The sequence below is a fragment of the Ixodes scapularis genome, unplaced genomic scaffold, assembly GCF_016920785.2.
Source record: "Ixodes scapularis isolate PalLabHiFi unplaced genomic scaffold, ASM1692078v2 PGA_scaffold13__105_contigs__length_92229423, whole genome shotgun sequence".
NCBI classification, from domain to species: domain Eukaryota; kingdom Metazoa; phylum Arthropoda; class Arachnida; order Ixodida; family Ixodidae; genus Ixodes; species Ixodes scapularis.
Genome location: NW_024609839.1, coordinates 33,760,208 through 33,783,045, shown reverse-complemented (window position 1 = coordinate 33,783,045; position 22,838 = coordinate 33,760,208).

Below are 22,838 nucleotides of genomic sequence, written 5' to 3'. Positions count from 1 at the left end.
TTTTAGGCGCCAAGATGGCTGAAGTATATTTAGTCTAAAACGTTGCATAGCTAGTGGCTTCATGTGTAACCGCATACCAACCAAACTTGTCCTTTCAGTCACGTGATCAAGTTAGGGGGACCGCAGGCAATTATCTTATTGTGACGTCAGACAGTTCTCGCGACGCGTCATGCAACAAAGCGGCTCTTAACTGTAGCGTTTCGTCTGGCTCTCTGTTTTACCACAACTGGAGGCTCACGATTATTTTCGCTAGCCAAAGTACAAAGCCACGTATCATTGGAATCCCAGATAGGCATTAGGTCGTACGAGGCTTGGAATGCGACAAATCTAGAATTGACGAAAATGAGTGTGCTCATCAACTACTCTTCCTAAAACGTTGTTTAAAAAAAAAATTCCCAACGAACATTGAAAGCCTTTAAGTCTAACGTATTTTAGGCAGCATTCTCGAATAAATAATCCTGAGAACAGTTCACGACAAACTGTAAACGACTTAGTTTTGTGAAGACCTATTTTTCGCAGATTTCGCGACTTGTACAATATAGCGAAAAATAGGTTTCCCTATTCTATGCTCACTAATGCATAACATACCAGCCTTACTGGAGAAATTTCGTGCCCTCAAAATATTCCTGAAAACCGCGCACTTCGGCGAATTCGCGAATATTGGGTCTGGCGAAAACAAAATCGTTTACAGCAATTACTCCATTACTCAAGTCAGGTAAAAAGAGTGTAGGAACTAACAATAGCTCCGGAACACAAAAGGGTAGCTTTCAAAAACCAAACAGAATTAAAAACATATATTAACAGCTCCCGGTCTACGAACAACGGACGAGAGCCAATAAAGTTTCTGTGGAAAAAAGGTATTGTTCAGTGCACTCTGTAAACTATTCAAAAAATTTCCGTAAACAATGACGCAGGTTGTTTGTGTGAGCGATTCAATGTACGCTATAGAACAACGCGTGGCTCCAACGTCCCGCCGCTGAGGAGACGCTGCTGTTGGTGCGGTGCGTGCCCAGACGCTTCATCTCACGTAAATATAAGTTCTGCACACATACGGTGCCCAAACTCGTGCGGAAAAACGCAGACTTGTTTGTAAAGAACACGTTCTTGTATTGGAGACCCAGGAGACCAGGAGTGATGAAAATAATCCCTGGAGAAGGGGAACAAGAGGGACAAAGGACAAACATAAATCTCCAAACACAGCTAAGGTGACTGTGAGACCAGGAGTGGTTGCCTCGTTTTGATGATGCTTGTCCAAAGGATTTTTCTCGCCATGTTTGTTCTGCTAGAAGGCGACGTCAGTTGCGACGCTAAAGATAACGATGTGAAGCTAGCCCAAGCACATGAGATACAAATACAACCAAATGTATTTGGTCTCCGCCAAATACTTTTCCAATACATTCCTCAAAATTTGCGTCAGTGACTTCAGGGCACCTGCAACGGGTTTCTGCGTATCTCATTTTAATTTTGCATCGCACACTCGGGAGTTAGTGGGCGAGGCTCTAGTAACGGTAATGGAAATATAATCACAAAAAAATGTAATCAACTTGGACGTAATAGGTGAAAAAAGTACAGAGCTTCAAGCAGCTTTTTTTTTGTCGATTACATTTTGGTATAGAACAGCAAAGGACCGATGACCAAGACGCGCAGCACTAACTAGAAAATTGTTTATTGTTGGAACTCGCACCAGTTACGAAAATCTGGACAACCCACGCATTTAGAATGTTCCAGGCAAAAATATGGATGGAAATTTGGCTGGACAGCATAACAAGTTTTCACAGGCACTCATTTAGCCAGTCTGCCTGTGAACGTCGGTTTCGTCACTATTCTTGCCCTGGACTAGCACCATAATCCCAAAGTCATTGAACGCTTGTGCTTGATTTAGAGACACTGTATTCAGTGCAAAACGAAGTTTTCTTCCTACTCTGGACAGTGACAATAAATTTGAGGGATGTATTTTCGCCCACAAAATTGTATTTAATTGCAGTTGTATTTGAAATACCCACATTTCAGTATTTAAATAAACACGTCAAATGCATTCCCCAATTCGTAATTAAATACAAATGCAAAATACACAAAGTATTTGAAATACGGCCCATCCCTGAGACGAAATATTCAACAGAAGATGCAATTTTGTGACAAGACGGAACAAACAAGAAATATGACGCCAGGCGAAGAGTCGTAAAGTATCAGCGACTAATGAGAACCATAAAGAAAACGAAAAAAAGGGTCGTATCGCACAATTTGCGCCTTGTTGCCAAACAATGGTTGTGCTAGGCGAGGTTATTCAGTATACTTCAATTTGCACTGGAACAACGAAGGGCTGTCTTGCTGTCCGGATTACGGAAGCAAATATGTCGCCTCTGGACGGCACAAGAATGGTAGGCAGGACGGTGAACAGCACGACCTAAAGGTCAAAGGAAGAATTGCCAGACAACTCACCCGTCCCTCTGGAAAACAAGCGATAACCTGGGGATAATGACATTATCTGTCATTCCACAGTCAAACTGAAAGCAAGTACATATTCTTTTCTCTTTTTTTTTGTCTTTTCTTTGAGGGTGGGGTGGGGGGGTGGGGGGGGAGGGAGGGTTGTTGAAATTTATTACATGAAAAAAGGCATCCAGACAGAGGGAAAAAATGCACGTGAAGGGGATCGAGGCCTGGCCATGAGCGGGCGATGCCGGACATTCCCAATGTAAATACTTGTACATATACTGAAAACATTAACCAACAACCAGTCAGCCGTTCTAGCAACAGGTGCTATGTTCACCTGTCAATAAACACAGCATTGGGAAGTTGGCCGACACCAGGATAAATAGTGTTCTGGCACTGGGGGTCCACCCATGCAGTGCCGGAACGCCTTGAACAACAGTACGAAATCGTCAAAACCACGGACCTAGCAGAAACCACGGACCTAGCAGGAAACACATCTCTTGGAATTGGTGTATCATGCAAGTCGGAGCACGTGGAAGGAAAGCTTACACTGCAGAACCCGAGGATGAATCAGGGTTCAATCCCCACCCCCTGCCCTTGTCGATCTGGATGTGCATCGTATACCGGCGTGCTGTCGTGTATCGCTACCGGGTGATGACCGTTGAAGCCCCCATTTGGGCGATGATACACAGCGATGGCTAAATTTCTCATCTACAGCGGAGCCACTAAATACCCATTGGGACTGACTAACTTTCCGCCGTCTGAACCAGCACACAATACAAAAAAAAAAGTTATTACTTGCAAAGTGCTGTTTCATTGGAGAGTTTTAAAATAGGGGGCCCCCGAGCAGCTTGGGGAGTCGCACTGCGCAAGCGCGGAAGTGGTACGCATACGCAGTGCGACGCTCTAAGCTTTTTAGCAGTATTGTAGAGAACAGCGTTCCAAATAACGATAATTTCTCTGGAACGCGGAACGCGTTCCAGAGAAATTATCGTTATTTGGAATTGGAACAGAATTGGAACGGAATTGGAACAGAAACTCGTTGCATTTTCGAGAAAACAGCAGGAGAAACGACTTTTTTTAATCTGATATTTTGGGCGAATTTAGTAAAAGTTTAGGCTTTTTATTATTGACTATTTCAACTGACTTAAAGCAACGGTGAAGTGTTCGAAATTGATCGTGGCGGCTCGTAACGTAGTTCGATGTAATACTTTCACTTGCTTGCTTTATTTTATCCTCGGATTATCCGGCACAATATTCTATAACATTCGCAAAAGTCACGTTCGAGTGCCAACGTTGGAAATGTAACAGAAAGGCGTTCCTTTGGAACCATTGGAACTTGTAAGAGGAACTCCTTCCATGATTGGAAATAAAGGAAGAATGAGCTTTCGTTCTCGATTTGGAGGAACGTGCACAACGCTGCTGGTTGGGGACCCAAACCGAAGGGGCTCAATATTCTTAACCTCCTTATTTTCTTTCACGTTTAGCGCTGGGAGCGAAAAGTGAATGCGCCTTTCGTAAGTTTTGAACGTCGCAGAATTTATTCCGAGAAGCATTTATCGAAAGCAGAAGAAAATTGTTTCGCGATCACCTTAAACACTTTTAGTCCTTCCGCTTCTAAGAGGTGGCTAGTTAAGAACGCCGAGAAGTGTACCACGCGTTGGCTCTATAAAAACGTGCTGTTTGTCCTTCCAAAATCTGCGACGCATCGGAAAGCACGCGCGCGTCCCTTTGCCGATGATGTGCGTCAATCTCCGATGTGACGCACACGGGGTGAGTCTCTAAAGCCGTAGGAGCGGGCACCTTGGAACCGCTGTCCAGAGCCCGAGAAGGCGTCCAGCTCGAGCCGCGCTGCGAAGCCCCGCTAGAAGTTTCAATGGGAAGCCGTCGAGAGAGACTTCTAGGAGGCTCGCTCTAAGTGCGTGGCGTTTCGTCCTAATCTCACGCTCCATTCTCTTCTTCGTCTTATTAAATCACCTCGAACATAGAGTAGAACGTTGGGACTCTTTTAACGCAGAATGTGTTTAATGGCTGGGACACCTGAAAAAAATGTGACTCACTGCCATGAAAAAAAAAAAAAAAAAGCGTTATGAAATGTGTAACGCGTAGTTCAGAGGCAGTCTGTAAATGACGCGGCAAATTGAGAAGAAATACGGACAATTTAGACGCGCCCGAAGGGCAATCGTGATCGCTAGCTCGACTTCCTACCCACTGCACAAATTAGCGGGTAAACGCGAAGCTGGCTGAATTTGTCTCTATCACGGTGATCTCTACTCACTGGTTGACCGCGAACGCCGAAGGAAGGATGCAGGCGTTCGGCTTTACGGTCTTCGGCCTTCGAACAGTTTAAGAGACGAAACACGAAATCTAGGTCGTGCCCACCATTACATAAAACAAAGAGGTAAAGAGCTTGTAATAAATAACATGATATAACAAACAATGAAGCAATAAAAAAAAACTGCTATGTCCACGACAAGCCCTGAAGAAGGCTGCAAAAATACGTGTACGTTTTTTTTTCCTTATTTTTGTAGAATTGAGGCAAACCAACAATTTTTTGTAAGCTTCAGAGACCTAGTTTTAGAGTATGCTCTCTAGAGACACTGAATGAGTTAGGCTTAGAGTATCGGCACCGCATTGCCCGGTTATCTGGTGGACGCCGTTATTTTAGTGCTAAGATCACTGCCATCTACAAGATAAGGTGCAATAATATTATGGTTGGGGCTAGTTGGTACATATCGATTAAAAGGTCAAAAGGCGCTAACTGAACCAGGATGAATTTTGGCGCTTGTCTTTTTCGTGCGTGCGTCTTCTTTCGTCCTGTTTCAGTTGCGCCTTTTAACATTTTAATAGAACGTAAGGCCTGCGCGCCTTGGAGCGCCTCACAGCGAACGCGACGTTAGCACCAGGCGACGCTAAGACAAACGCGTCTGTCGCTTTGCGTCGTCCTGTCGTCCCGCTGCAGCGCGATTGCTCCTTGTTAAGGGTCAGGCATTCACTAATGATGACTTGACGCCCATGTCTTATACAGGGTGCGGCCGCAAGGACAGACACATTTGGCATACTTCGCGAAATTCCAATTCCAAAATGTACATACCTGAAATCGGGCACACGAGCGTAGTTTCGGAAGAAGTTTTACGTCTTCTTTTTTTGCAAAGCTCAATTCAAAGGGAGTGGTGAAATGTTAAAAAAAAAAAAAATAACGGAGGCCGTGTATCTATCATGTCTTATACCAGCCTGCTTGTCGTCTGCACACGGGTTTATCAACTCGCTCCCGGGTGGCTCGCTGAACGCAAACACGCTAAGAACCAATAGCAGAGGCTGGCGACGTCACGAGCTGTGATCCATGGCAACCTATTATCAGTTGCGAACGAGAAACGCAATGGTGCGTGCTATAGAAATCACGGTAGAAGCAAATACTTTACAAGGGGGGACACATGCGACTCCCCGATAATAAAATGCCTCGGGGTAGGCATGTTTGGAGTTGTTTGAATGGCTGGATGATTAGCAACTTTGGGTATTTAGGCACTGAATTGGGAGTGGTGGGAGGCGCCACCAATATCCACGGATGTCCCGGTTATCAGGCATTCGCACCGGTGGGTGAAAGGCGCGCCGCAGGCCGTTGGTCCATATGAAAGTGTTTGCTCAATGCCTGTTGTACCTTCTTTCCTGAACATTTCTAGAGCAAAAATGATGTTTTCTACGGGCGCGGCGAGACGTCCAAACCACCGGGGGGAAAATTGGCGCAGTAGGCGTGCCGTGTAATGTAAATGAGCAGAGTAGTCTAATGAAATGAGCAGAGTATGATGTATTTCCCCTAGTAAAGTATTTGGTGGAAGCTTTAAGGTGGTCGCGTTCTTCTGAACCAACACCCTTAACTTGACAGTGTGACGTGACTAACATTACTCCTATTTTCGTCGGAGACAGTAAAATTAATCCAATTAAGGACATCATGGCAAAGACAACTAAAGACATCATAAAGACATCATAGCTACGTGCTCGCGCACGTAGCTAGTATTCGTTTTGTGAACCAGATTGAATTTAGGTGAAGCGTACTGTTTATGCACATGATGCACCTGGTCAGAGCCGTAAACGTAGAGAGTTTGGCCATTCGTTGGGAAGCATAGGAGACAAATGAGGAGGCGCCATTGGCCGAAGGCGGGCTGGGCGTGTTCCAGTGCGTCTTCAGAAAGTCGAATGTCACCAACCAGACGCCGGAAATAATACCCTGGCGGTGGTCGCGAGAAACAAACCTGATAACTGCAATGGAGTAACTCTCAATGGCTGAAAATATGGTACACGTGATGTTTCAACCACGTTAATCCAAAACGATGGCGGAAGAGTGCGACTAGCGGAACGATCGACATAATCCGTACGCCAAGCGCCGAGGGCCAAGAATCTGCCGTCCGAGCGGTCACGCTCTGTCCGCGCAAAACAGATTTGCGCGGCGCATTCGGTTCTTACATCTTTCTGCATGATCATGATGAAAACAACACGTGCACCCTATTTTCAACCATAAAGAGTTACTACACCTCACTCTTACGCACTTATTAAAACCATATACGAACATAGACTTTTGATCAGAACTGTTTGCCGCTACCACCGCTAGGGGATTCTTTTCGGCTTCTGGTTGGTCAAGAGAGCATGCCAAGCCCTCTTTCCGACTCTGCTGCACGCCCTGACTCTGCCCGCGCCTCCCATTGACCAAACTCTCTACATATACTGCTTTGCACCTGGCGATTCCCTCTATCCACAAAGCAGGTGGAAACATCATCCATAATGGCACAAAGCACGGGCATGGGTACAAAGCAAGAGCTCTTAGGTGACTCCAGTGCGCGAGCGGTCCATTGGTGCCTCGCACGGCTTCGGCTTCGTGTCCGTAGCATTCGTTTTTTAAGAGTAAAACAAAGCCTAGTTCTGCTTTTCACCATATATGGTGAAAAGCAGATCTACACGGCTCAGATATGAGCCGTGTAGATCAAACTTCGAGGCGAAAAGTTAAAGTATTACTATATGAAATTATATTTTTTGCTCATCTAAATTTCTACCACCAGGTTTGGGGTACTACCACGGCAACAAATCTTAAGATAATACGCTTAATTCGAAAAGGAATGTTACGCAAAATTGCTCATGTGCAGGTCTGCTCGCATACAGAAAACTTGTTTATAATGCATAATATGTTAAATATGTACATCATGTATAATTATAGGCTTCCTACAAAGTATAAACATGAATTGTTTAGTAACTGTACTTACATAATGAAACTGTCTGGTTTAAACCAACGTGTTCACAATTATCAATTTCACCACCCGGAATACTGGAATATACATACTTCCCGATTAAACCTAGGAAAAGAAATGTTATCCTACAGATTACCTAACCTTAATTGTTTTATTCTTAGTGATGTTCACTTAGATACCATCAACATGAAAGGGTTGTGCGCGTTGATGTGCCATTTTGTTGTAGACGACTAAAGCGCGAGACACATGCGCGCAAAATCCATCCGATCCGACGTCCGATCCGGCAATACGACTGCCTGATCCGAAAAATGTGGTCGCTTCAGACGTCGGATCGGCGATCTGGCGTGCGTCCAACGCGCTAGATAATTTCGCACGGGCGGACGAACTGTCGGAAGCGTCCAGCCAATGACAGCACAGCCAGCGCGAACGTCATGGTGACGTACTGGGTCTGGCGGGACGAACAAGAAAACGGGACGGGCGACGGGAAGCCGGATGCGTGGATTCCCCTGACCCATTCGAGAAAGCGGGCCCCAGCAAAGAATGCACGCGCTAGCGAGAACTAGGGTGCCTTCATGTTCTGATTCGCAAAAAGCGAACATGAAGGCATTCTAGCGAGAACGAGCTCCGAACTTCGCTCGTGCGAGCTAAACCATCAATTTGGGTACAGAGATCTTTGAACGCGGACCTCCGCTGGAGTGCTTGGATCTCCTGGGCGGAGCCGAATGGATCGTCGTGCCGCATGCAATGTCGGAAGCGTGTGTCTCAAACTGTGGCGTGCGGCAATTCGGAGTGGCGTTCGGACTGTCCGATCGGACGTCGGATCGGACGATTCTGGCGTCCATGTGTCTCGCGCTTCAGACGTCGGATTGGCGATCCGGCGTGCGTCCAACGTGCCAGAAAGCTTCGCACGGTGGACGGGCTGTCAGAAGCGTCCAGCCAATGATAGCACAACATACTTTTGACGTGCGTGTGTGTTTTTAGTTCTCTCTCGCGCTGGTCACTGCAGTAGAGTGCAATTCAGGGGCCGAAAGCTCGTCGAGCAGTTTCGTGCGTTTTTTTTTGTTTTCTCGGCCTCCGCCACTGTAAACGGGAAACAAATATGTTATTAATACTATGTCAATACTTAAAAGTCAACAGTTTAGCGTGCGACTTCCACGGTACACAATGAACGATCTCTTCGCTTCGCAACGCGCGAGCCAAGCTCGCGCCACGCGAACGAACATTTGAAGTGGCACCGCTCAGAAACACTCGCCCTTTAAGTGCAAAGCTGTGGACACGCACTCTTCGACTCTGAAATGAAGCAGGGTCGTACCCGAATATGTATGAAGATGTTGTCAACAATAAAATAATTTATGAATAAGTTGAGCCGGAAATTTCAATACTTAGAAACTCACCAAAACGTATCCTGGCACGTCCCACGAAACGTCCTCCTACGGCGACAACCACAAAGCTAGAGGTTGAGCAATATTTCATTTCTTGTTTTCCGACAATGACGCCCAATTCCGCTATTCACTTTAAGCGCGACATGAAGTCTCCCCTACGCAACAAGACAATTAAAACTTAACAATTACAGCTTAAATTCTCTCAAAATCAAAGTTACATCATTGCCTTTTTCAGATAATACACAATGTAAAAAAAAGAAACAACAAAAAAAAGAAAAGAAGAAAAGAAAGGAAGAAAGATGGGTCTTTGTTTTTTACAGTGGTACCTCGAATGACAAAGAAGAATGCATTTTATTATCATATTGTCAAATACTATCATATCTGATTAGCCGTGGCAGTAACGTTACAAACCCCGCTTACCCGCACAGATTTAATATCAGAGGGAACATCAAAAGCCGGGGTGCTTTAATTAACGTCACTCCCGCTGGGAATTCTGCACTGCATTAATTTACAGGGAAATTCACGATATTCTGTCCCATGTGTCCCGTTACTGATAAACTTGGACACAATTTGCAGCGTCTGTTTGCGGGTTCACTGAACATCACCTGGAAGACGCCTAGCTTTCGTGAGCGTCGCCGCACCACCTTTTGCGACACCTCACAACAAGCTAGACGATGGCACGCGGCGACGCCAAGACGGACGCGTCTGCCGCTTGGCGGTGTCTCGCGTCGATTTTCAGCATGCTTGACGCTTGGGGCATGTTGGGAATTCACTAAAAATGACGTCATCCGTAGGCCTCGTCTTCAAGGTGGCATTGATTCAATACTCTAGAGAATACTAATTGGGGTTATGACATTTTTCTTAGAGGGGGTCCATTTTAAATTCCAAATCCATATCAATATTTAAAAAAATGCTTGTACCAAGACAATGGCACCTTATTGATCTGCGAGTTCGTCATCGGACCAGTCGAGCATTGTCGGGTCTGGAAGCATCGAGGACTCAGAATCGGTCCTGAAGTCGTCGATGGAGAATAACGGAGACAGCCCCTCTTTGGCGTCTCTTGGGTCCGCATTACCTTGTCTTTGTAATGCCAGGAGATGTGACTGCTCCAGGTGAGTCTGCTGTTGCTCTCCTGCATTTCGACGCCTTGCACTTGGGCTTGTATTGAACCCTTGATGCGGCTCCGGTTTCGGGGACACTGGCTGGTGCAAGAGAACAGCCGGACTGGAATTCCTGCATGAGCTGTGCAAGTGGACGGAGGGTCTGAGAATTCTTAAACTGCGGGGCCTAAGTAGAGGCGTCACCTTGTGGCGTGAGTGCCGCCACTTCTTGGGGTGCTGCTTGCGGACGAAGCCAATACACTTAAAGAAGGTCTTTTTCTCGGACTGCGTCGCCCAAGGCTTACCTAAAAGCGAAGATGTGTCCGACGGCTGTAGGCTCATTGTGTTGCTTAGGTCCGATGTCGAGGCCTGAAATGCTGGGTTCTGGTTTGCAGAGCTAGATGAAGAAGGAATCGCCAACGGAAGATTAGGGGCGTTTGCCGGCACGATGGTGTTGTCGGGTACAACTGAGCTTTGCAAATGCAAAATGGAATTATAAATGGATTCAAAGCAGGTGTCTTGGAGTATCTTCGTCGAGAGCTGTCGGTTTCTCTCACTAAAAGGGACGTAAGACTCGCTGAATTTGTTGGGTTCTACCGTTTTTACGGATGATGTTACCGCAGCCGTGGCTACATTCGCCAAGTTCGACGGATAGGAGAGACTCTCCGAAGAAGGCAGCCTAACGAGAGTGAATGGGTACGGTGTATTACCCAGCGGCAATTGTTCATGGACTGACACGAGGCTCTTTTCAGGCGCAGACAGATGAGAGGGCAAGAGTTTGATTTGGGAGTGATCTTGCATAAACGCTTGTTGCATTGTGACAGTAGAACTGCCGTGTGTAAGCATCTCTGAGCTTGCTTCCAAAGCTCTTTTCGTGTCAAAAACCTCCAAAATATTGCTCCTCGTATCTTTAGAAATCGCACCCGTCGGAAGTGTTTGTGTGACGTTTTCATAACCCAGATGGACTTCGGGATCTTCGTCTGCAGCGTTAGGTGCCAGCAAAGCAGGGAAAAAAGTGCTCTCCCTCGCTGGTGACCAGGACGTCTGTTTGGGAAAATGGCCTCTGCTTCGCCTACAAGTCTCAGGCAACGGAGGCTTCAAGAGGCTCACGAGTGAATGATTCCTGAGAACTAGGTTTCTTAATTTTGGGGGATCGTGGATCCGGCTCCCTGGACCCACCTCTTCGCAGTCTGGTGATCTTCCCCAAAGATGGCTTGAAATGATGCCAAGGTCTTCAGACTCCACCAGCTTAGGGCTATTAGGTGCTGCGGGGTCAGAGGGCAGGTTCAAAGGTCTTACTGTAGTCCGTGCTCCACAGTCAGGTGAATTGCTGATTTGGTGCCAGATGTACTCCGTCTCGTCCAGTGTCGACGACAAGGTTAGTGCGGGACGTTTTAAGGACGCAGTTTGTTCGCTGATGTCGTGCTGGCTTGCCATCAAGGTTGCTCGAAGTATGTGCTCGTTGCAGCTATGCTCAGTGGCTGTGGACGACTGTCGTGCGTTAATGCTCAGACGAGATGTTCGGTTTTCTCCGTAGCCCGCCTGAAGTGAGCCTAATTGACTGATATTGAAGTCGCAGGTCTGAACGGCAGAGGTGGGCATTGCTCCACTGGCGGAAAACTTCCCATCGCCCGTTTCCTTCGTAGGTACTTCGAGGGCCTCCAGTCTTGAGAGACCTTCGAGGTCGGTTGGCCTGTGGAGCTCAGAGAAACTCGATCTGGAGGACACGAAGGAGAGTGAAGTCGATTCGGACACGATCAGAGGTCCCTCTTCAGAGCTGCAAAACGGGTGTAGATTGCGGGCCGTTTCTTTCGAGGCGTCATCGCTCGGTACTGACATACGGATGACTGGAAACGAAGGTGCCACTTTGTTCTTGGTGCACGTTGTTTCCGCCAAAAGAACTTCGGAAGTACCTTCGGTGGAGCTGGTAATTCTACGTGGAAAAGACTTTACGGTCTCCTTGTTGTTGTCCCTTTCCTTACAGACAGCGGTGATGCCCAACTTGCTGTCATCTGCAGGTCAATTTAATAAAGCAGTTGATTACATGAATATGTTGCATTTCAGTACTACATTCAACTTGATTATTATAAAAGTTCGCATTAGTAGGGCCAGATACAAAATACACGCTCCTGAAGCCCTCCCCCCCCCCCCCCCCCCCCCTTTTCCTACAAATGCTTGTAACACCCATTCTATTCTGTAGTTGAACCTCAAAGGGGCACTGACACATCAAAATCATATTTTTTCTATTATCCGAAACGATTGAAAACGATGCCGGGACACTACCCTCAAAATTCGAACTTGGGAATTCAGTATTTGTGAATTAAAGAAGCAATTTCCAAATGCCGAATTTGAAGTTCCCGCGCGATCCGCGCCAGTGCAGTGAGTCAAATTTTGCGGTATCCTGCGACTCGATTTTCTTTCGGACCTCCGCTCCACGCTATGAAGCAAAGCGCCGTTGCAACCGCGACCCGAAGCGAGGAGGAGGTGAGCAGGGGGGATAGAAGGGCGCCGGCGCGGGAAAAAAACGGTTTCTTCCCCGACTCGCCGATTATCCTCTGCTCGACCGTCGCCAAGTTTTCCAACGGAGGATACAAATCCAGGAAGCCTCATCACACCCATCAAAAGAAGCAAAGAGGTGAGCGCGGGAGATAAAAACGCCAAGAATAAAAAGGCGCGCGTGCACGAAAAAATGTTTTTTCGCAATGCGTTTTTTTTTTTTTTTTTTTGCGTGTCGATGACTAAAATTTGCATTGTTTTAGACAATTAAAAAGAATACGACCTTTGGGGTGTCAGTGCCCCTTCAAGCTCCAGCATTGTGCACTGAAGAAACCATAAAACAATATTGCATCCTTGTACGACGCTCTTTAATTTTAAGCATGCTGGCATTAATGGAACAGAAGAATACTTCCCCGCAACGCCACTGACCAAAAATGGGGCACGCCAGTGAATTGGTCAAGACATAGCCTCCTCTATACTCACAAAGCATAGCAGTTCGACGACGGAGCAATAGAGTGTCCGGTCGCAGATTTGTAGCGCGAGGACCGGTAGCACAGAGAATTAAAAAGCCATTTCTCAGGGAACCTGTTCGTCAGCGCACAGATTTTGCAGCGACGAGGACCCAAAAGACATTTGTTCGCTCGGTAGAAGTGTGTTTCGGCGTCTCGCCGCAACGGGGCGCCAGTCACGTGGTTCTCCTCTTATCCGTTGTCTGCCGCTGTTCCTTTTCCCTTTCGGCGGTCGCTTCTCGTGGCGATCTGCCAGGCTATCTTCGCGCCATATCCATCCACTACTTCGGTGGTGTGCTAGCTTTTTGCGGCCCTAGATTTTAGACGCTTACATCAGACGCGTCACAGACGGAACGAGAGCGGCAGGGATGTCTCTCGGCTGTCCCGCCTCCAGCGCGAGCTTTCTGGACTCCGTTTCAGATTAAGTCTGACCGCTGGCAACGCCTCGATCCGATGGAGCCATTCAAGCAGCGCTAGAAGTGCCTCGTCACGGCGCCGGTCGTCCTTGTGGGTTCGCTTTAATCACAAGCTCTACGAATTGCGTTATGCGGCCTGCTCTTGCGCTTTTTGTTTCTTCTGTGTTTGGCCCATACTTCGTTTCAGCTTAAGTACAGACGCAGCCGACGCTACGTGCTAAGGGAACCAATCAAGTAGCATGAAAAGCGGAAGTCACTAGGCCTTGTTTGTTTAACGATTGGCTAGCGATGATAGAACACGTACAGAAACACAACGAACAAAATAATGATGCGCTTTTTACGCTGCCTGATTGATCCCCTCAGCTCGTAACATCGTCTGCGTGTGGACTTGAGGTTAAACGAAGTATAGCCGGTGCTAGAAAATACACAGACACACGTTCGACTAAACCACGTTCGAAAACACGCGTTCGACTTAAGGCTCATTTACACGGAGGAGTTTCCTAGCGCGTCCTTATATTAGGGAGTTTTAGTAGACCGTGTTTCCCGCTCCGCTAGCCCTCCGCTACGAAAAAACCGCCACTGCGCCTGCGCGCCGATGGCCTTGGCTGTAGAGTTCCGGGTAGCGGAGGGGCTCAGCGGAGCGGGAAACACGGTCTACTAAAACTCGCTATTACGTATAACGTATAAGTTACCGGAACATCAGTGCCTCGAATGTCGCGTGCAAGCCTTCCCCTTGAACGGGTTGCCATGCTTCATCCGGAGCACAGATGTCTCCGTGACTCTCAAAGCGAGCCCGACGCAAGCTTTCGCAACATTATGCAACGTAAGCTAACGGTGTTCCGTGAACCAGCGGAACACTGTGAAACCAAGTATACGCCTCGCAAGTGGGCTCATTTTCGTCTTCTGCGCATGAGAAAGGAAGTAGTGGTGACGTCAGAACGCTGAGTCCTGATTGGCTGATCGCGACCCCCTATTGAGCGTCGTCTGCTCCTTTGCAACGTCGTCTGCTCGCAACATTGTCTGCGTCTGTCTTACCTTTCCTGCGACTTTCGGAGCGAACTCGACTTCGCCTTTAAGAGAGGGCAGACGAAATAACTCGAGCGGTACGTTGTTTTCGTCTAACAACTAGCAGACGCGCATCAAGGAGGGAAGTCAAAGGACTCACTGGCGAGGTGTCCCGGGGCGCTGAGGTTTGTTTGCTTAGAATCGACACTGAGCGTGTTAGTGTCCGCAAGTTCCCTCCCAAACACTTTTTCCCTCCATTCATGTGCGGCGAGACCCCTCACTCTTTAACGGCGCCGGCGGGTTGGCGCAGTTAACGCCGTCTGCTTTACGTCTGCTAGTCAAAGCGATGGCTGCTTTACCTTTCCTGCGTCTGTCGGAGATTCACCGCTTTTTAACCGGCGAGAGTCACCGGTGCCTAGGTAAACAAGGAAATAACAAGAGGAAGAAATTGACCTCTTAATCTAAAAGAGAGGTCAGCGATCAAAGTATAACACGGGAAGGGTTCACAAGGGTCGCGCGGGCATATTCCATTCAGCACGTCAGCCGGTCGTGGGCAGACGGTCGCCGAGTCGCGGAGTGCCTGCTAGGCCTAACTGCCCGGCTCGTTTGGTCGCGTTCGGTGAAATCGTGGCCGTTGGAGCGTTTCCCCGGTGTCTGTGGATCCAGCGTTCTTGTTCGTCGTGCTCTGTTTCAAGTAATTTTTACTTTTTTCTTGCTGCTTGAAGTCAGGACGCGTGAGAAGCTCACGTAGAAAAATAAACGTCCGTGGTCGTCGCGACCGCGACGCTGTCGGCCATGCTGAGTTGATCGTAAGAAGTGCGTAAGACAGCTTCGGAGCTGTCGTAGGATTTCGCCGTAACCTGCGCAAAACTTACGAAAATTTCGTTTCGAGAATACGAATTTGTTCTTAAGTTTTGTCTTACGCATATTTTTGGCGTAAGATCGTTTCGTGAATCTGGCCTCTGCACTTCCGAAAGCCGCAGGAAACGTAAGACAGACGCAGACGACGTTGCGAGCAGACGATGTTGCAAAGGAGCAGACGACGCTCAGATAGGGGGGCGCGATCAGCCAATCAGGGCTCGGCGTCCTGACGTCACCGCTACCCCCTGCGCAAGGAGCAGACGAACTTGCCCCCCGCATAGCTTCGAGATCACTTCGGCGCCTCATGATGACTTCGAGCGTGCACGTGCAGCCAATGCACGGGGGAATGCAACGTCTTGGAGGTCGGGGATCCGAAGGAGAAGCTCTAATTTTGACACTGACTAGGATAGACCAGTCGTACCAGACAGTCTGGTCACGACCACAATGTAAGACACACATATAGGTGAGGACACAAAGTGCGGTGAACGCCGCGAAGCGATTGACCTCCTAAAGTCCTATTGGCGCGTGCCCCAGCAGCTTCAAAGAGTAGCCTCAGCCGACAGCATCTCTGCCGACCAGACGGCGCAACTGAGGACAAAAAAAAGTGTATCGTTCCCATGGCACCCGGGCACGTGCTCTTTATGCTCGGAGCGTCTGCTCCACGGTGCAAAATATACAAGGTTCTTTTTTTTTTTTTTAAGCTTTACAGATTTGTTTTAAAAAAGTCGTGAAAGTTACACCTAATGAGTTACACAACCAGGAGGCATTATGTGGGTGGGTGATCTTTGCGATCAGTTGTCTAATTAATTATAATTCGTTATTTAACTTTTAATTAGTTAAAATAGACCATAGCCTCCTTTATACTGAAAATGCCTGCCCAATGGTTTCTTTGCCGTCGTCGCGCCTACTTCAGATATTTGGTACTAGGGGCGCCAAAACCCCATACAGAAAAGCAGACGACGCTTGTCCGCTGTCTGCTACTACAGTTCACTGTAGCTAGCGTAAGCTACGTTATCACGTTAAGCTATGTGATAACGCAAGTTTTCCATGTTAGGTTACGCGGTAACGTGACCTTACGTGTTCAAATAGGTCACGTGATCACGTAATGTTTTTGTGACACGAGTAACTTCTTTCGGTCGTCGTTCAACTCGTAGAGCTCTAGAGCTCTTAGCCATAGCCGGCATAGCTCAATAGCACGAGGCTGTCTGCGGCTCCTGGCGCGCACACCGTGACGCCACACGGCGTGCGTGTGGCGTCATCTAGTAGTAGGTGGATATTTGGCACGGGTGGTGATGGAACATGTCAACTGCAGTGACTGCTTCCTACTGGTCATTAAACATGCTTCTACGGCTCACAGTGATTCCCTCATCAGGCACCAGGACAGGAGAGGACTATACTATCCACCGGAGATGCTAGTAGTGCGCTGAAGAACTCCGTAGAGGTTTTACTGAAAAAACGAAATATGCTGAAAAAGCCTTTGCATGCAGCTGTTGAGACTGCGTTAGATACACTTATGCACCATGGGGCTCTGAAATGCGCAAAGGCAGATAAAGATGTCAACCATTACAAAGATTTCCTGCAAATTCTGTGTACTAAGTATTTCAGGCCAATTTTCACAAACTACTCTGCATCCGTGACTGACAAGCATGACCTCAAGAAGATCTTCAACAAGCCACTATCTAGGAAATCGTTAAAGCTCTAGAACTGCATCCGTGAAAAACAATGCAGACCAGAAGAAACCGGTCAAAAACATTAAAAAAAAACTGTCAGCTTAAAAAAAAATTGGAAAGAAAGTTGAAAATGTATTTTAAGGTCCCCGGTCAGAGCGTTGCCGACGGGTGCGCCGGATTTCGACCAGCGAAAGCTCGTTCGCGGTCCTGAGAACAATCCCTTGACTGCCGCATGTGGTCCGCAGGCCGTATGTTTTGCGGCTCTGCTCCAGAAGCAATAAAAACGCTAAGTGGTTGCTGTTGCAACTTCGTGAACTTTCGCCAGCCTGTATGTCTCCTTTTTAATTGGGATTGACTATTACTGTAGTCGCTATGACAAGCACCAGAGGTCTGGTAACATTTCAGCATAGAAACAAAACCAAGAAGTGAAAGCTAAAAGAAAGGTTAAGACTTCTTTTATATATGAAAACTAACCTGACGGTGTTTTGCGCTAGCTATGTAGCACGGGTTACGAATGCATTCAATTCCCAAATGGCGTCACAGCTGGACTGCAGCAGCGGGCAGCGGAGAAGCGTCGTCTGCATTTTTGTATGGGGTTTTGGCGCCTCTAGTAGCAAATATGTGAAACAGGTGCAACGACGACGAAGCATGGGGAAGCCAACCATTGGGCAGGCATTATCAGTATAGAGGAGGCTATGAATAGAAATATGGTTTCAATTAGAAACTTAGCGAGCGTCATCGAAAATCATTAAATCAACTCTTTTTAGAACGGCTTGAAGCTCGTGGGAAACTCGGGGGCGCACCAGAGTTAGCACTCGTGAAGCAGGCGTAAAGCTAGCAGTGGCGAAACGCGATAACGATCTAACCATCCGCGTTCCGCCACTGCTAGCTTTGCGCCTGCTTCACGAGTGGTAACTTTGACGCGTCCCCCAGTAATTCCCATGAGCTTCAAGGCGTTCTAAAAAGAGTTGATTTAGCGGTTTTTTGATGACGCTCAATGAGTTTCTAATTGGAAAAATGTCTATTTTCACGAATTAAAAAGTTAATTAACGAATTTTAAGTAATTAGCCAACTTATCGCAAAGATTAGCCACCCACATAATGTCCCCCGGCCGCATAAATCACCTGCACAAACCGCATAAGTGTAACTTTCACGGCTTTTTTTTTTCTTTTAAACAAATCTGTAAAGCTTAAAAAAAAGAACACCCTGAACATAGATGTGGACCCTGCACGCATCACAGCTGCCTGACAAAGTCCTCTGCTCACGTTGGTAGCAAGCGGCGACACCAGATGGCTCCTCGATGTGCGGCTAATGGCAGCCTATCGCAGGCCCAGACTCCCACGCTTCTCGAGTCATGCTTGTTTTTAAAGTTGTTTTCTGGGTGAGCCGTGTCATGTTGAATTTGACTCTTGCGCTACGCGCGTTGCTTAGACACTGTTTCGTCAATGGTCCTAAGTTTCGTGTCTCAACGGCGCCAAAAACTGTTTTATGGACACTTTAACGAGGAAAGATCTCTAGCGCGGTGCTCAAGCCAGCGACTGCTGACGTCAGAGCAGACGTTCCGAGCAGAAGGAGCGAACGCTCCGAACAATACGCCTCGCAAGTGAGCTCATTTTTGTCTTCTGCGCATGAGAAAGGAAGTAGTGGTGACGTCACAACGCCGAGTCCTGAGTGGCTGATCGCGACCCCCTATTGAGCGTCGTCTGCTCCTTTGCAACGTCGCCTGCTCGCAACGTCGTCTGCGTCTGTCTTACCTTTCCTGCGACTTTCGGAGCGAACTCGACTTCGCCTTTAAGGGAGGGCAGACGAAATAACTCTAGCGGTACGTTGTTCTCGTCTAACAACTAGCAGACGCGCATCAAGGAGGGAAGTCAAAGGACTCACTGGCGAGGTGTCCCGGGGAACCGAGGTTTGTTTGCTTAGAACCGAAAGTGAGCGTGTTAGTGTCCGCAAGTTCCCTCCCAAATACTTTTTCCCTCCATTCGTGTGCGGCGAGACCCCTCACTCTTTAACGGCGCCGGCGGGTTGGCGCAGTTAACGTCGTCTGCTTTACGTCTGCTAGTCAAAGCGATGGCTGCTTTACCTTTCCTGCGTCTGTCGGAGATTCACCGCTTTTTCACCGGCGAGAGTCACCGTTGCCTCGGTAAACAAGGAAATAACAAGAGGAAGAAATTGACCTCTTAATCTAAAATTGAGGTCAGCGATCAAAGTATAACACGGGAAGGGTTCACAAGGGTCGCGCGGGCATATTCCATTCAGCACGTCAGCCGGTCGTGGGCAGACGGTCGCCGAGTCGCGGAGTGCCTGCTAGGCCTAACTGCCCAGCTCGTTTGGTCGCGTTCGGTGGAATCGTGGCCGTTGGAGCTTTTCCCCGGTGTCGGTGGATCCAGCGTTCTTGTTCGTCGTGCTCTGTTTCAAGTAATTTTTACTTCTTTCTTGCTGCTTGAAGTCAGGACGCGTGAGAAGCTCACGTAGAAAAATAAACGTCCGTGGGTCGTCACGTCCGCGACGCTGTCGGCCATGCTGAGTTGATCGTAAGAAGTGCGTGAGACAGCTTCGGAGCTGTCGTAGAATTTCGCCGTAACCCGCGCAAAACTTACGAAAATTTCGTTTCGTGATTATGAATTCGCTTTTAAGTGTTGTCTTACGCACATTTTTGGCGTGAGATCGTTTCGTGAATCTGGCCTCTGCACTTCCGAAAGTCGCAGGAAACGTAAGACAGACGCAGACGACGTTGCGAGCAGACGACGTTGGAAAGGAGCAGACGACGCTCAGATAGGGGGTCGCGATCAGCCAATCAGGGCTCGGCGTTCTGACGTCACTGCTACCCCCTGCGCAAGGAGCAGACGAACTTGCCCTCCGCATACATTGATTTTGATTTAGTTTTTTTTTTTCCTCATTTGCACCTTCCGGAAGGCAGAGGCGCTGTCGGCTGAGGCTACTTAGAGTTCCTGTATAGGTACCTACGGTAGCAGAGTTGCGCATTCAGCCTCGGCGCGTGGCGGTAGCGCCGGCTTTCCCGCACGAGCAGGATGCTCTGCTGCTCACGTGACTAAATTTGGCGAATAGCGGCGCCGCGCGCGCCGCCGCGCAGGGAAAACAGGAGAGGAGGAAAAGGAGGCGGAAAGCAGGGAAACATACGCCGGGGCAAGAGAAACGTCGGCGGAGCGACCGTAAAGGTGGCTTTCTTGCACGCCACCGGATGCTTTGCTCCTCACGTGATGGATCTCGGCGAATAGCGGCGTGGCGGCGCGGGGAAAACAAATGCGCAACTCTGGCTCCCGTAGGGAGCCTATACAGGAACTCTAAGGCTACTCAAGCACGAACCAAGACGACTTTTTCTGGTCGATCCCGACGCAGTGTTCGCCGCGCGGTGTATGCTCGAGAAAATGGAACCGGGTTTTTCGACCCACATAAATAAACTACGCATCGCAGGAAGCTGAAACTCCATGAGAATGTGACAATGGCGGTGGTGATAAAATGCCAAGGTTTGAGCACATCACATTATCTGATTCAAAATATACAAAAGACGAATTATCGATAAACCAATGTCTAAGTAAGGCCAATATTCATTAAATATAAATTTGAAATTGTGGGCGCGTGTATCGATTATGTCAGTGAAAAAGGCTAGTCAGCAAGAAAGATAACAATATTGAGCTTCTACTAGAAAGTTGTTTTTTTTTCACTGAAATAAATGGGGCATCTTACACCGTAATCTGCTATGACCTTGACGAACGCTGGCTCAAAACACCACGAGAGATCTCTCCGCTTCAAAGCGGTTGAAGCATAAAACTAGTGTCAATGATGGAGTGCGTAACCAACATGCATAGCGCAAGTGCGAAGTTTTACATGACGCGCACCACGTCATGTAAAACCCATATAACGACTTTAAAAACAAGCCTGTCTCCCACAGAGAAGCGTGGGAAACCAAACCCGCGACAGGCTGCCATTAGCCGCATATTGAGGAGCCATCTGGTGGCGCCGCTTGCAACAAAAGCGATGAGACTTTATCTGGCAGCTGCGTTGCGCGCAGTGTCAACACCTAGAGGTATCTTACGCTGCTGGCGCGATGAATCAAAGGAACTTTAGTATTAGTGCACATGCGACACTATCGATGCTGCTGCTCCACACGTGCGGAGCACCAGACGACACAATCGAGCCGTCTCGGGCGCCTGCCTCATTTGGATAAAATGACAGCCGATTGCAAGGACGGCATCTGGCGACAACCATGTCTTTGCTCGGGCGGGCGTACACGTGCAATAACAAGCTTGTCAAGGCTACGCTCACGCGCACGCTGCACATGCTTGCACGTACGGGGCACCAGTGAGGCGCTGTGCTTGCAATAGACCGATTTCAGCGTGCGTTCGGCGCATGCTTGAAGCCGTCGTAACATTAGTTTACAGGAGCCAGGCGGCAGTGTCCGAGACGGCTCGTGCCTTTTCGTGCTCTGCATGCGCGGAGTTCCAATGAGGATGTCGCAGGTGCATAACGGCCATACTTCGTCTCACCCTACGATGGACTAAAGGCAAAAGCTACGGACCGCCATATCCAATCACGGGCCACTTAGAAATTGTGCGGTATTTCGCTTCGATGCACGAATCGGTGCCCGCGTCTCGGATCACTGATGAGGGGACGGGTGGACAGTGGTTCGAATTGAAGAGCACTGAGTGACTCAACAATTTCACATCGCAAAGAAAGCCACGACATATAGGCTCTTTGGAGCGTCGAAGCTATAGCAGTGATGTGGCGCTTTTGAATTCGAGCATTATTCGTCCACCCCTAATCAATATTAAGCGTGTCATAGTATAGCGTGGAACGTGATTGGACCTGGCGGCCTGTGGCTTTGGCCTTTAGTCCATGGTAGGATGAGACAAAGTATAAAGTCTCCTCGATGCATTGCGTAGACAAACTGGCTGGTGAGATTCGTCTATTTTCTATACGGTAAGGAGCTGGAGAAGAGGAGGAGATGAGAGCGTACGGTGGGGTCAGAACGCCGAGCTCTGATTGGAAGCAAACTGGGTAGACGCAAAGGCTGGCTGCCTTTCTCTCTGCCCAATATATTCCCTCTAATCAGAAAGAACAAGAGTGTCGTCTGCTTCTCGCGCCTATAGTCAAATGCCATCGTTTTCGGTAGAGCCGCTAGGTGCCGTCGATTTCGCTGGAGTCGCCAATAGTGTGGATAGGATTCTATAGTAACGAAAACTGTAATTAATTGCTTTACAAAATATTGTAGTAATTGACTATTTCATGATAGAAATTTTAATAAAATGAGGTAATTATGTTTAAGCTCTTTAATGCCTAGATTAGTGTCTCAAACACGCAGCCCGCGGGCCGCATGCGGCCCGCAAGCATCCTGCGGCTTCGAGCCGCTCGTAGCCCCCGTTCTTATGGCTTGAGCGTTACATGCGCCATAAATAATAGTTTCATATCGTAGATTTGTTCCCGACCCCGAGGAGCTTTGCTTATATAACGTGTTGACATATTACATAATATCCTGTTTTTTTTTTTTTTTACTGATTACTACTTCGTTTAACTATTAGCTTCTCAGCCATTTCTTATGTAAATTACCCTGAATGACAATACTACTATACTAGGCGACAAGCGCGAGGTTTGCACAAAGAGGCGCATCGGCTGCTTGAACTCTCAGCAGGACACAAGTGTCGAAGATAAAGCTCGGGCTTTTGGCCGTCAAAAAGTACCTTTAATGTATAGGTATTGTTTTATAGTGCTGG